The sequence below is a fragment of the Lolium perenne genome, chromosome 4, assembly GCF_019359855.2.
Source record: "Lolium perenne isolate Kyuss_39 chromosome 4, Kyuss_2.0, whole genome shotgun sequence".
Classification (NCBI taxonomy): domain Eukaryota; kingdom Viridiplantae; phylum Streptophyta; class Magnoliopsida; order Poales; family Poaceae; genus Lolium; species Lolium perenne.
The window spans coordinates 18,207,689-18,220,782 of NC_067247.2; the positions used below are offsets into that span (position 1 = coordinate 18,207,689).

Genomic DNA, 13,094 nt, shown 5'->3' on the forward strand with positions numbered 1-13,094 from the left:
CTATGACCTCAACTATCTATTTTTATAATACATAATTATCATCATAAAGAACACGCTGCTTTTAACTGAATATTAGCTATGGGGTATTTGTGATACATTTATAATGTTATAATTTAGAAATACGGAGACACAATTTCTGAATAAGTATCATGTTATGTAAATAAGTTACATTAGTCGGTTTTTGAGACATGCCCTGTCTTTAAAAAAAAAACCTTTAGATCCGGATACTTTAAAGGACAAAATCATGCCTCCGCATATTAACTTATATCACTTTTATGATGCATGATGTATATATAGTCTTATGCGTGTGAAGGCTTCTCAATCGTAATGTCTGTCTAATATCCTGATAGGGGCTTCTGGTAAATGATTAGATATAGAAAACATAAATTCTAAGCTGTATAACATGATTAGGTGGAACTTATGATCGTCATATTGTGTTACAGTGCCACAAGTGAATACATTTTTGGGTCAATCTGCAAGTGGGACTGTCCGCAGGTGTCCCACATCTTGCCGCATATGCCCATGTAAACTAAGTAGGCTTATCCGGGCATTTTTCGGGTCAATCTGGCCATGTTTATAACATTGTACTGTGCGGTAATCTGAAAAAAAAAACATTGTTTTTTTTAGCATCTATGTTCCAGTTGAGAGGGCGGAAATTCAATTTGGCTCCACGGTGTATATACCTCCTCTATCAAAAAATTATATTTTAAAGTGTCAAAAAAATTTGACAAAAAATTCTACATGTATATCTTCATAATATATGTGTGTTCATCAAGTTTCACAAAAACCATTATTTCTTTGTAATCTATAAAAAAGAGAAATACTATCTTGTGAAAAACATTATTTCTAGCACTGGATTTTGACCTTTTGCACACGTCATATGACAAGTCGCTTTTTTATGACACGATTTTGTGAGCGTGTATCATGTGAAGATGTACGTGCAATATTTGTTTCATTTAAAAAAAAAATATGTGTAAGATGCATTTTAAAATAGAGGAGCATATGCTCTCCCATGTATAAAAACAGTACTCCCGACTGATCGATTCGCAAAAAATATACTTCGTACTTTTTTTTCCATTGTTATATAGCTAGGTCGGTTCATGGATGAAGTCGGTTTTGTATCTTTTACGTGCACCCCCTCTGCCGTCTTGTATATGTATGGAGTACGTAGGGTCGATCCTGTTAGGGTAATCTTGTGTCTATTGTGCTCGTTCACGTTGGATTAGGTGTCTATGTAGGTTTAGGAAAGTTGAGTCTGAGTCGTAGGCGTGTTGGTACTAGTTCGTGTCCTAGTAGAAGTAGAATAGGAAACGTTGAGCTGAGTCGGTTTAGATTTTCTCAGTATTCGAGTAGGATTACGATTGGGATGTTTGGATCGGTCGGCTGTTCGTGTATATATACAGGTTCTGGCTGAACGTTTGTATTACCGCAAGTTTGTACGGAGAAAAATAGAAAAGCAAAAAATAAAAGAGGTAAATAATAGGGTGCGAGACGCATCCTTGGCTAAAGTTTTCGGTGCTCATGCTTTTGCCTAGTTTCATGTGATCGATCTGCCATCATCCACGTCCGACATATATAGTACCAAACACCATCTGATCGATGGAGCAATCAATGGCGGCGGCCGCCGCTTCCTGGCCGTTCTTGCTGCTGGACGACACAGCCGTGTACCACGAATACAGAGATTGGGAGATGGTCGAGTGCGAGTGCCAGAGCAAGGTGGCCTACGGCTGCGGTCCGCTCGGGCAGCAGATCGTGGAGGGTCTCACCCTCCTCGCGGACCTCCGCAGCGGCGACGACGACGAGGGCGGCGTCCCGAGGCTCGCCGTCCACGCCACCGACGGGGTTCTCCACCGCTTCGAAGAAGAGGTCCCAGGCGAGCTGGCCAAGGTGTTTGGCGAGATCGACGACGCGCTGCTGGAGATCTACGGGACTAAAGTCCGCCTCTCCGCCAGCGTGGAGGCCGTGGACGACGAGGCGGGCGTCCTGGTCCTCTGCGTGTCGTTCCGTCATGAAAGAGAGCTCGGCGATCTCCAGTCGTACCACCTCGTCTACCATAGAGACACCGCCTCGCTCTCTCTGCTCCCGTACGTGCCGACGCACTGTGAGGCCGCCTACACAAACTGCCCTCTCCTCGTGCGCCATCCGGGCTACGGTGGCTACACGCTGGTCCTAACGGCGGTTGAGGCAGAGCAGCACGACGAGCTAGGCCGGCCCGTCCTCAGCTCTTGGACGCCGCAGTCACCGTCCCAGGTTAACGGTGGCGTCGGCCCCTGGCAGATACGGCAGCGGAGGCACGCCACGGGGATGCCAGACAGGTTCGGCTGGGAGGCGGAGGCGTTCACCTACAAGGGCAAGGCCTTCTGGGCCGACCTGACCCAAGGCATCCTCTACTGCGAGTGCGCCGACCTCCTCGACCACGAAGACGCCTCTGCGGTGGAGTTCACCTTCGTCCCGCTGCCGGAGGAGTACAGGATCGAGGAGCTGGAGTACAAGCATCGGGCCATGGGCGTCGGAGTCGGGGACAGCGTCTGGTTCGTGGTCCTCGAGTCTTGCGACCACCCCGGTGACACCACGGTGGTGGTGCTGAGCCTGGATCTGTCCGACGGCGCCACCGAGCGGCGGTGGGAGAGGCACCTGGAGCTAAGCCTGCTGAGCATCTGGGCGCTCGAGGGCTTCGTGGAGGCGGGGCTGCCGAGGAGGGTGCCATGGTCGCCGTTCCTCAGGGAGCAGGACGCCGGCGTAATCTACTTGTTGCTGCCGCGGGCCGTTCCTCAGGGAACAGGCTGCCACCTCATTGGCATCGACGCGCGCGACAGCAACGAGCCGCGTCTCGTCCGGCCCCGACGCCTCGGCATCACCCCGTGGATGTTCAACCAGCAACCCGTGCTCATGGCTCCTGATTTCTTCGACCGGCGGCGCAAGGACGAAGAAGCTCTCAACCAGCTGTCTATCTAGCCTAAGCATTGACTGGCTTCAAGTGTCCTCGGCAATGTCAGATTATTGCTATTTCCACTGGATTAGTTCTTGTCTCCATATATATTGTCGATCACTAACAATTAAGGTTTAAAACAACGTGCTAAATGAAATAGCAACAACATCCTACAAACCCTATGGACTTTATATCGTGCTAATAGCGTGGTATATTTTAAATAGTAGCATTTTCAAAATAAAACTAAATATAGCCTAAAATAAATATTTTTATTAGAATAAATGAATATATAGTCCAAAAGTGGCTGAATCGTACATACATAACCACATATAAAAATAGATCTCAAATATTTTAAAAGGCTAACATCAACATTTCACAAGGCAACAACATAGTATAAATTATTTCTTTAAAAATTATTAGCATTAGCGATATTATCTTCTGATTTAGAAGTGGAACCAACGGATTGCAATTCATCACCAAGAAGAAGTGGAAAAAAAAACTTGCCTGAAAAAAATAGCGCTCTAACGCTATGAATTTTTAGAGCGATATAGCATGCTATTTCGCAAATAGCGTCACAACGAGACAAATTACTAAAATTTAGCGTAGACTCTCTAGATATGCTATACCGCGCTATTAGCTGATAAATAGCGTGCTATTTTAAATTCAGCATAGCTTCAAAGTACTCCCTCCGTCCCGTCAACAAATAAGTGCAATTTAGATACATCTTTAACTCAAATTTTATTAAATTTAATCAACTTCCCATCTAGAAAAAAGTACTCCCTTTGACCTAAATTACTTGCCGCATATTTAGACAAAATATTACTCTCTCCATCAATATAAAGTCTCAACTATGTTAAAATTTAGATGTATTTGGATCTATCTTTTTATCTAGATACATCCAAAATTATATAAAGATGAGACATCTTTTTTATGTTCAAAATGAGTTACTTAAAATGAGTTTTATGTTCATTGAATCAACGATAAGTAATTTGGATCAGAGAGAGCAGCAGCTTTTATGACACAAAATTAATATCGTTGGATTCATCTTGACATACTCCCTCCGTTCTGAAATAGTCTACATTCTAGCCTCAAATTTTATTCTAAAATACTCTAAATTCTAGCTTTTAGTCAACATCAACACTGAAAACGATGTGGTTTTGCTCTTTTTATTGGAGGTTGTTATTTTCAATGTAGGTTGAATTGGTTGTTTATGTATCTAACTAGTACTAATAAATATAATACTAATTTAACTCATTTTTTCTAGAATGTAGACTAAATCAGAATGGATACACCAGTATTGCATTTATTAGTACTACTTAGATATGTAAACAACCAATGCAAGCAATATTAGAAACAGCAACATCCAATAAAGAGAGCAAAACCATTTCGTTTTCAGTATTGTTGTTGACTAAAAGCTAGAATGTAGAATATTTTAAAAAAATAGAGTTAGAATGTAGACTATTTTACAACGGAGGAAGTATATTGCTATTTTCTGTAAAAATGGATGCATGCTGGATTTCTACTCCAATCGTGCCGTATCTTAGAGCACCTCCAGCCGTCTCCCCGACGAGTCCCCCGGCAGCCCTTTTTCATCCGGACGGTATTATTCGGCCCAGCCGCGTCCCGGCTTCTCTTTTTCCGCCGAAATAAGCCCTTAATCCATCCGGAGAGCCCAGGCCATCCCCCGAGGCCCGGTCGGGGACTCCGGACAAAACAAAAACGCGCGAAATATCGAGCGGGTCCGCGGTGTCGGCGACAGAAAGGGTAGTTCCGTCCATTTATTTCGTTTTCCCTCCAAAATACGCCGCATAGACCCATTTTCCCTGCCGAATTTAGGAGGAGCTACCGCCATTCCCCCACAGTTGCAGCTCCTCCTCTTCCCTTCAAGCACCATGCCACCGAAGAAGATCGCCGCCGATAGTGCGCCAAAGGTGAGGAAGCCGCGGGTGCCAAAAGAGAGGCCGCCGGGCTGGACAAACGCAAGGTGGGCGAAGGATGGGGAGCGGCGGCGGAACGAAACTCGCGGCAGGGTGGAGAGGGAGAAGAAGCTCGCGGCGAAGAGGGCGGCCGCGGGGGACGAATAGGCGAGGCTGGTCTCCATGAATAAGGGCCAGCCATGCGTCGGCTGATAACGCGTGAAGCACACGTCCGTTGGGAACCCCAAGAGGAAGGTGTGATGCGTACAGCAGCAAGTTCCCCTCAGTAAGAAACCAAGGTTATCGAACCAGTAGGAGATGAAGGCCACGTGAAGGTTGTTGGCGAAGGAGTGTAGTGCGGCGCAACACCAGGGATTCCGGCTCCAACGTGGAACCTGCAAAACACAATCAAAATACTTTGCCCCAACTTATCAGTGAGGTTGTCAATCTCACCGGCTTGCTGTAAACAAAGGATTAAACGTATGGTGTAGAGAATGATGTTTGTTTGCGAAGAACAACAAAGAACAGAGTTTGCAGTAGATTGTATTTCAGATGTAAAAGAATGGACCGGGGTCCATAGTTCACTAGTGGTGTCTCTCCAATAAGAAATAGCATGTTGGGTGAACAAATTACAGTTGGGAAATTGACAAATAAAGAGGGCATAACAATGCACATACATATCACGAAGACTAATATGAGATTTAATCAGGGCATTACGACAAAGTACATAGACCGCTATCTAGCATGCATCTATGCCTAAATAGTCCACCTTCAGGTTAGCATCCGCACCCCTTCCAGTATTAAGTTGCAAACAACAGACAATTGCATTAAGTATGATGCGTAATGTAATCAACACAAATATGCTTAGACAAAGCATTGATGTTTTATCCCTAGTGGCAACAGCACATCCACAACCTTAGAACTTTCTGTCACTGTCCCAGATTCAATGGAGGCATGAACCCACTATCGAGCATAAATACCCCCTCTTGGAGTCACAAGTATCAACTTGGCCAGAGCCTCTACTAGCACCAGAGAGCATGCAAGAACATAAACAACACATATATGATAGATCAATAATCAACTTGACATTGTATTCCATATTCATCGGATCCCAACAAACACAACATGTAGCATTACAAATAGACGATCTTGATCATGATAGGCAGCTCACAAAATCTAACATGATAGCACAATGAGGAGAAGACAACCATCTAGCTACTGCTATGGACCCATAGTCCAAGGATGAACTACTCACACATCAGTCCGGAAGCGATCATGGTGATGTAGAGTCCTCCGGGCGATGATTCCCCTCTCCGGCAGGGTGCCGGAGGCGATCTCCTGAATCCCCAGAGATGGGATTGGCGGCGGCGGCGTCTCTGGAACTTTTTCCGTATCGTGGCTCTCGGTAATAGAGTTTTCGCGACGGAGAGTTTAAGTAGGCGGAAGGGCAGAGTCGGGGGCTCACGAGGGGCCCATACACTAGGGCAGCGCGGGCCCCTCCTTGGCCGCGCCGCCTTATGGTGTCGGCGTCCCGTGGTCCCACTTCGTATCTCCTTCGGTCTTCTGGAAGCTCCGTGGAAAAATAAGACCCTGGGTGTTAATTTCGTCCAATTCCGAGAATATTTCCTGTGTAGGATTTCTGAAACCAAAAACAGCACAAAACAGGAACTGACGCTTCGGCATCTCGTTAATAGGTTAGTGCCGGAAAATGCATATAAATGATGTAAAGTGTGTATAAAACATGTGAGTATTGTCATAAAAGTAGCATGGAACATAAGAAATTATAGATACGTTTGAGACGTATCAAGCATCCCCAAGCTTAGTTCCTACTCGCCCTCAAGTAGGTAAACGATAACAAGGATAATTTCTGAAGTGACATGTTATCATAATCTTGATCAATACTATTGTAAAGCATATGAGATGAATGAAGTGATTCGAAGCAATGGTAAAGACAATGACTTAAACAACTGAATCATATAGCAAAGACTTTTCATGAATAGTACTTTCAAGACAAGCATCAATAAGTCTTGCATAAGAGTTAACTCATAAAGCAATAAATTCTTAGTAGAAAGTTTTGAAGCAACACAAAGGAAGATATAAGTTTCAGCGGTTGCTTTCAACTTCAACATGTTTATCTCATGAATGTATATCTCATGGATAATTGTCAACACAAAGTAATATGATGAATGCAAATAAGCAAGTATGTAGGAATCAATGCACATAGTTGACTCAAGTGTTTGCTTCTAAGATAGAAGAAGTAGGTAGACTGACTCAACATAAAGTAAAAGAAAGGCCCTTCGCAGAGGAAAGCATGGATTATTATTTTTGTGCTAGAGCTTTTCATTTTGAAAACATAGAAACAATTTTGTCAACGGTAGTAATAATTCATATGTGATATGCATAAGACATCCTACAAGTTGCAAGCCTCATGCATAGAATACCAATAGTGCTCGCACCTTGTCCTAATTAGCTTGGATTATCATTGCATAATATATGTTTCAACCAAGTGTCACAAAGGGGTACCTCTATGTCGCCTGTACAAAGGTCCAAGGAGATAGATCGCATTTGATTTCTCGTTTTTGATAAATCTCAACTTAGGACATCCATACCGGGACAACATAGAAAATGGATAATGGACTCCTCTTTAATGCATAAGCATTCAACAACAGATAATATACTCATAAGAGATTGAGGATTAATGTCCAAACTGAAACTTCCACCATGATTCATGGTTTTAGTTAGCGGCCCAATGTTCTTCTCTAACAATATGCATACTCAAACCATTTGATCATGATAAATCACCCTTACTTCAAACAAGACGAACATGCATAGCAACTCACATGATATTCAACAAAGGTGTAATAGTTGATGGCATCCCCAGAAACATAGTTACCGCTCAACAAGCAACTTAGAAGAAATAAGACACATAAGCTACATATTCAATACCACAATAGTTTTTAAGGCTATTTTCCCATGAGCTATATATTGCAAAGACAAAGAATGAAATTTTAAAGGTAGCACTCAAGTAATTTACTTTGAAATGGCAGAGAAATACCACATAGTTGGTAGGTATGATGGACACAAATGGTATAGTTTTTGGCTCGAGGATTTGGATGCACGAGAAGAATTCCCTCTCAGTACAAGGCTTTGGCTAGCAAGGTTGTTTGAAGCAAACACAAGTATGAACCGGTACAGCAAAACTTACATAACAACATATTGCAAGCATTATAAGACTCTACACTGTGTCCTTGTTGTTCAAACACTTCACCAGAAAATATCTAGACTTTAGAGAGACCAATCATGCAAACCAAATTTCAACAAGCTCTATGGTAGTTCTTCATTAATGGGTGCAAAGTACATGATGCAAGAGCTTAAACATGATCTATTTGAGCACAACAATTTCCAAGTATCAAATTATTCAAGACAATATACCAATTACCACATGAAGCATTTTCTGTTTCCAACCAAATAATAATGAACGAAGCAGTTTTAACCTTCGCCATGAACATTAACAGTAAAGCTAAGAACACCAGTGTTCATATGAACGAGCGGAGCGTGTATCTCTCCCACATAAATAATGCTAGGATCCGATTTTATTCAAACAAAAAAAAACAAAAACATACAGACGCTCCAAGTAAAGCACATAAGATGTGACAGAATAAAAATATAGTTTCACTAGAGGTGACCTGATAAGTTGTCGATGAAGAAGGGGATGCCTTGGGCATCCCCAAACTTAGATGCTTGTGTCTTCTTGAAATATGCAGGAATGAACCACGGGGGCATCCCCAAGCTTAGACTTTTCACTCTTCTTGATCATTTGTATCATCCTCCTCTCTTGACCCTTGAAAACTTCCTCCACACTAAACTCAAAACAAATTCATTAGAGGGTTAGTGCATAATCGAAAATTCATGTATTCAGAGGTGACATAATCATTCTTAACACTTCTGGACATTTCTCAAAGCTACTGAAAGTTAATGGAACAAAGAAATCCATTCAACATAGCAAAAGAGGCAATGCGAAATAAAAGGCAGAATCTGTCAAAACAGAACAGTACGTAAATACGGATTTTTCAGGGGCACTTAACTTGCTCAGATGAAAATGCTCAAATTGAATGAAAGTCGCATACATATCTGAGGATCACACACGTAAATTGGCAGATTTTTCTGAGTTACCTACAGAGAATTCTACTCAAATTCGTGACAGCAAGAAATCTGTTTCTGCGCAGTAATCCAAATCTAGTATTAACCTTACTATCAAAGACTTTACTTGGCACAACAATGTAATAAAATAAAGATAAGGAGAGGTTGCTACAGTAGTAACAACTTCCAAGACTCAAATATAAAACAAAAGTGCAGAAGTAAAATAATGGGTTGTCTCCCATAAGCGCTTTTCTTTAACGCCTTTCAGCTAGGCGCAGAAAGTGTGAATCAAGTATTATCAAGAGATGAAGCATCATAATCATAATTTTCACAATTTGTCACAATAGGTATCTTATATGCTCCCTCATCCATAGTGGTACTAAGGGCTTTGTCAATTTTAGGCCTATAATAGTTTTTTGGCTTAGGCACCTTAGAAACATACATGAACTTTTGCTCCTTACCCACATAAGCTTTCTCCTTAAACTTAAGAGAAGAAAAAGTTGAACCCAAGGTTCCCATAGCTTCTTCAAGTTCACTAATACTATATGTTCGATTATCATGAGTAGCACAAGTTTCTAAAACGGCAATTCTCTCATTAATTCCACTTAGAGTTTTATCAAGTTTATCAGTGTAACCAAGTAATATTCCCAATTTAGTCTCAACACTTGGAAGATTTTTCTCTATGGCCTCCAACTTTTTCATGACATCTTCAAGAGAGATTTCAATTTTAGCTTCATTAACAGGTGGTATTCCAACTAGACTCTCAATAATGCAACTAGCTTCTAAAGCATGAGTGCCTAGGAAATTACCTCCCGCAAGAGTATCAAGAACATACCTATTCCAGCTAGAGATACCAACATAAAAGTTCCTAAGTAGGATAATAGTGGAGTGTTTCTTAGTGCACCTATGATGAGCATCGCTAATTCTATACCAAGCATCTTTAAAACTCTCTCCCCCTTGTTGCTTAAACGAACGAACTTCAACTTCAGGATTACTCATTTTTAGTAATAGTAAATAAAGCAAACTAAACAAAGTAGAGTAAATGCAAGTAACTAATTTTTTTTTGTGTTTTTAATATAGAGAATGCAGACAAGACAGTAAATAAAGTAAATGCAAGTAACTAATTTTTTTGTATTTTTGATATAGAGAATGCAAACAAGACAGTAAATAAAGTAAAGTAAAGCAAGACAAAAACAAAGTAAAGAGATTGGATGTGGGAGACTCCCCTTGCAGCGTGTCTTGATCTCCCCGGCAACGGCGCCAGAAAAATCTGCTTGATAACGCGTGAAGCACACGTCCGTTGGGAACCCCAAGAGGAAGGTGTGATGCGTACAGCAGCAAGTTTCCCTTAGTAAGAAACCAAGGTTATCGAACCAGTAGGAGATGAAGGCCACTTGAAGGTTGTTGGCGAAGGAGTGTAGTGCGGCGTGATGGCGTGTAAGACACACGTCCGTTGGGAACCCCAAGAGGAAGGTGTGATGCGCACAGTAGCAAGTTTTCCCTCAGTAAGAAACCAAGGTTATCGAACCAGTAGGAGTCAAGGAACACGTGAAGGTTGTTGGTGGCGGAGTGTAGTGCGGCGCAACACCAGGGATTCCGGCGCCAACGTGGAACCTGCACAACACAATCAAAGTACTTTGCCCCAACGTAACAGTGAGGTTGTCAATCTCACCGGCTTGCTGTAAACAAAGGATTAGATGTATAGTGTGGATGATGATGTTTGTCTGCGAAGAACATTAAAGAACAATTGCAGTAGATTGTATTTCAGATGTAAAGAATGGACCGGGGTCCACAGTTCACTAGTGGTGTCTCTCCCATAAGATAAATAGCATGTTGGGTGAACAAATTACAGTTGGGCAATTGACAAATAAAGAAGGCATAATAATGCACATACATTTATCATGATGAGTACTATGAGATTTAATCAGGGCATTACGACAAAGTACATGGACCGCTATCCAGCATGCATCTATGCCTAAAAAGTCCACCTTCAGGTTATCATCCGAACCCCTTCCAGTATTAAGTTGCAAACAACAGACAATTGCATTAAGTATGGTGCGTAATGTAATCAACACAAATATCCTTAGACAAAGCATCGATGTTTTATCCCTTGTGGCAACAGCACATCCACAACCTTAGAACTTTCTGTCACTGTCCCAGATTCAATGGAGGCATGAACCCACTATCGAGCATAAATACTCCCTCTTGGAGTCACAAGTATCAACTTGGCCAGAGCCTCTACTAGCAACGGAGAGCATGCAAGAACATAAACAACACATATATGATAGATTGATAATCAACTTGACATAGTATTCAATATTCATCGGATCCCAACAAACACAACATGTAGCATTACAAATAGATGATCTTGATCATTATAGGCAGCTCACAAGATCTAACATGATAGCACAATGAGGAGAAGACAACCATCTAGCTACTGCGATGGACCTCCGGAGGCGATCATGGCGATAAAGAGACCTCTGGGAGATGATTCCCCTCTCCGGCAGGGTGCCGGAGGCGATCTCCTGAATCCCCGATATGGGATTGGCGGCGGCGGCGTCTCTGGTAGGTTTTCCGTATCGTGGCTCTCGGTACTGGGGTATTCGCGACGAAGGCTTTAAGTAGGCGGAAGGGTAGAGTCGGAGGAGTCACGGGGGCCCCACACGCTAGGGCCGCGTGATACGTCCAAAACGTATCTACTTTCCCGAACACTTTTGCTATTGTTTTGCCTCTAATTTGTGTATTTTGGATGCAACTAACACGGACTAACGTTGTTTTCAGCAGAACTGTTCTGGTGTCTCGTTTTTGTGCAAAAATCCAACTTTCAGGAAAATCCTCGGAATTTATGCGGAAGGTCCTATTTTCCCGGAATATTGGCGGAGCCAGAAGGGCAAGCCAGGTGGGGGCCCGAGGGCCCCACACACTAGGCCGGCGCGGCCCAGGAGGGGCCCGCGCGGCCCTAGTGTGTGGCGGCCTCGGCTGGCCCCCGACGCCCTCCTTCGGACTACTTATTGCCTTCGACCTAAAAACGCACGGGGAGAGGTCGAAATCGCCAGAAACCATCCAGTACGCCGCCACCGTCGCGAAACTCCGTCTCGGGACCAGAAACTCCGTTCTGGCACTCCACCGGGACGGGGAATTGGAGGAGATCATCGCCATCATCATCACCGATGCCTCTCCATCGACCAGCCATGTTTCCCCCATCCATGTGTGAGTAATTCCCCCGCTGTAGGCTGAAGGGGATGGTAGGGATTGGATGAGATTGGTCATGTAATAGCATAAGATTGTTAGGGCATAGTGCCTAGTGTCCGTAATTGGTACTTTTATGATATTGTTGCAACTTGTTATGCTTAATGCTTGTCACTAGGGCCCGAGTGCCATGATCTCAGATCTGAACATGTTATCGATTCATTATGATATTCATTGCTTTATGATCTTACCTGCAAGTTGTATACACGTGTTGCTATCCGGAACCCGAGGCCCCAAAGTGACAGAAATTGGGACAACCGAAGGGGATGGCGGTGATATGAGGATCACATGTGTTCACGGAGTGTTAATGCTTTGCTCTGGTGCTCTATTAAAAGGAGCACCTTAATTTCCAGTAGATTCCCTAGAGGCCCGGCTGCCACCGGCTGGTAGGACAAAAGATGTTGTGCAAGTTTCTCATTGCGAGCACGTACGACTATATATGGAACACATGCCTATTGATTGATTAGTACTTGGATAGCGTTTTATTATTATCTGCAAATGCCCTGCTTTGAATGTTACATGAGTTTCTCTCATCCATGTAACGCCCGTTCATCCATCCCTGTGCCTACAGTATTTTAATCCTGCTGTTTACTATAATCACTACTGCTGTCTTTGTTACTCTGCTGCTGTTATTTCACTACTGCTACTGCTATAAAAGCATTACTCTTGATAAACTCTTGCGAGCAAGTCTGTTTCCAGGTGTAGCTGAATTGACAACTCCGCTGTTAAGGCTTTCAAGTATTCTTTGTCTCCCCTTGTGTCGAATCAATAAATTGGGTTTTACTTCCCTCGAAGACTGTTGCGATCCCCTATACTTGTGGGTCATCAAGACTATTTTCTGGCGCCGTTGCCGGGGAGCA

General features: G+C 43.1%; 1 pseudogene; it reads right to left on the minus strand.

Moving 5' to 3' along the window:
• Positions 1-2,640: 2,640 nt before the first annotated feature.
• Positions 2,641-13,094, minus strand: part of LOC127323654 (ras-related protein RABA2a-like) — a 33,341-nt pseudogene continuing 22,887 nt past the window's right edge.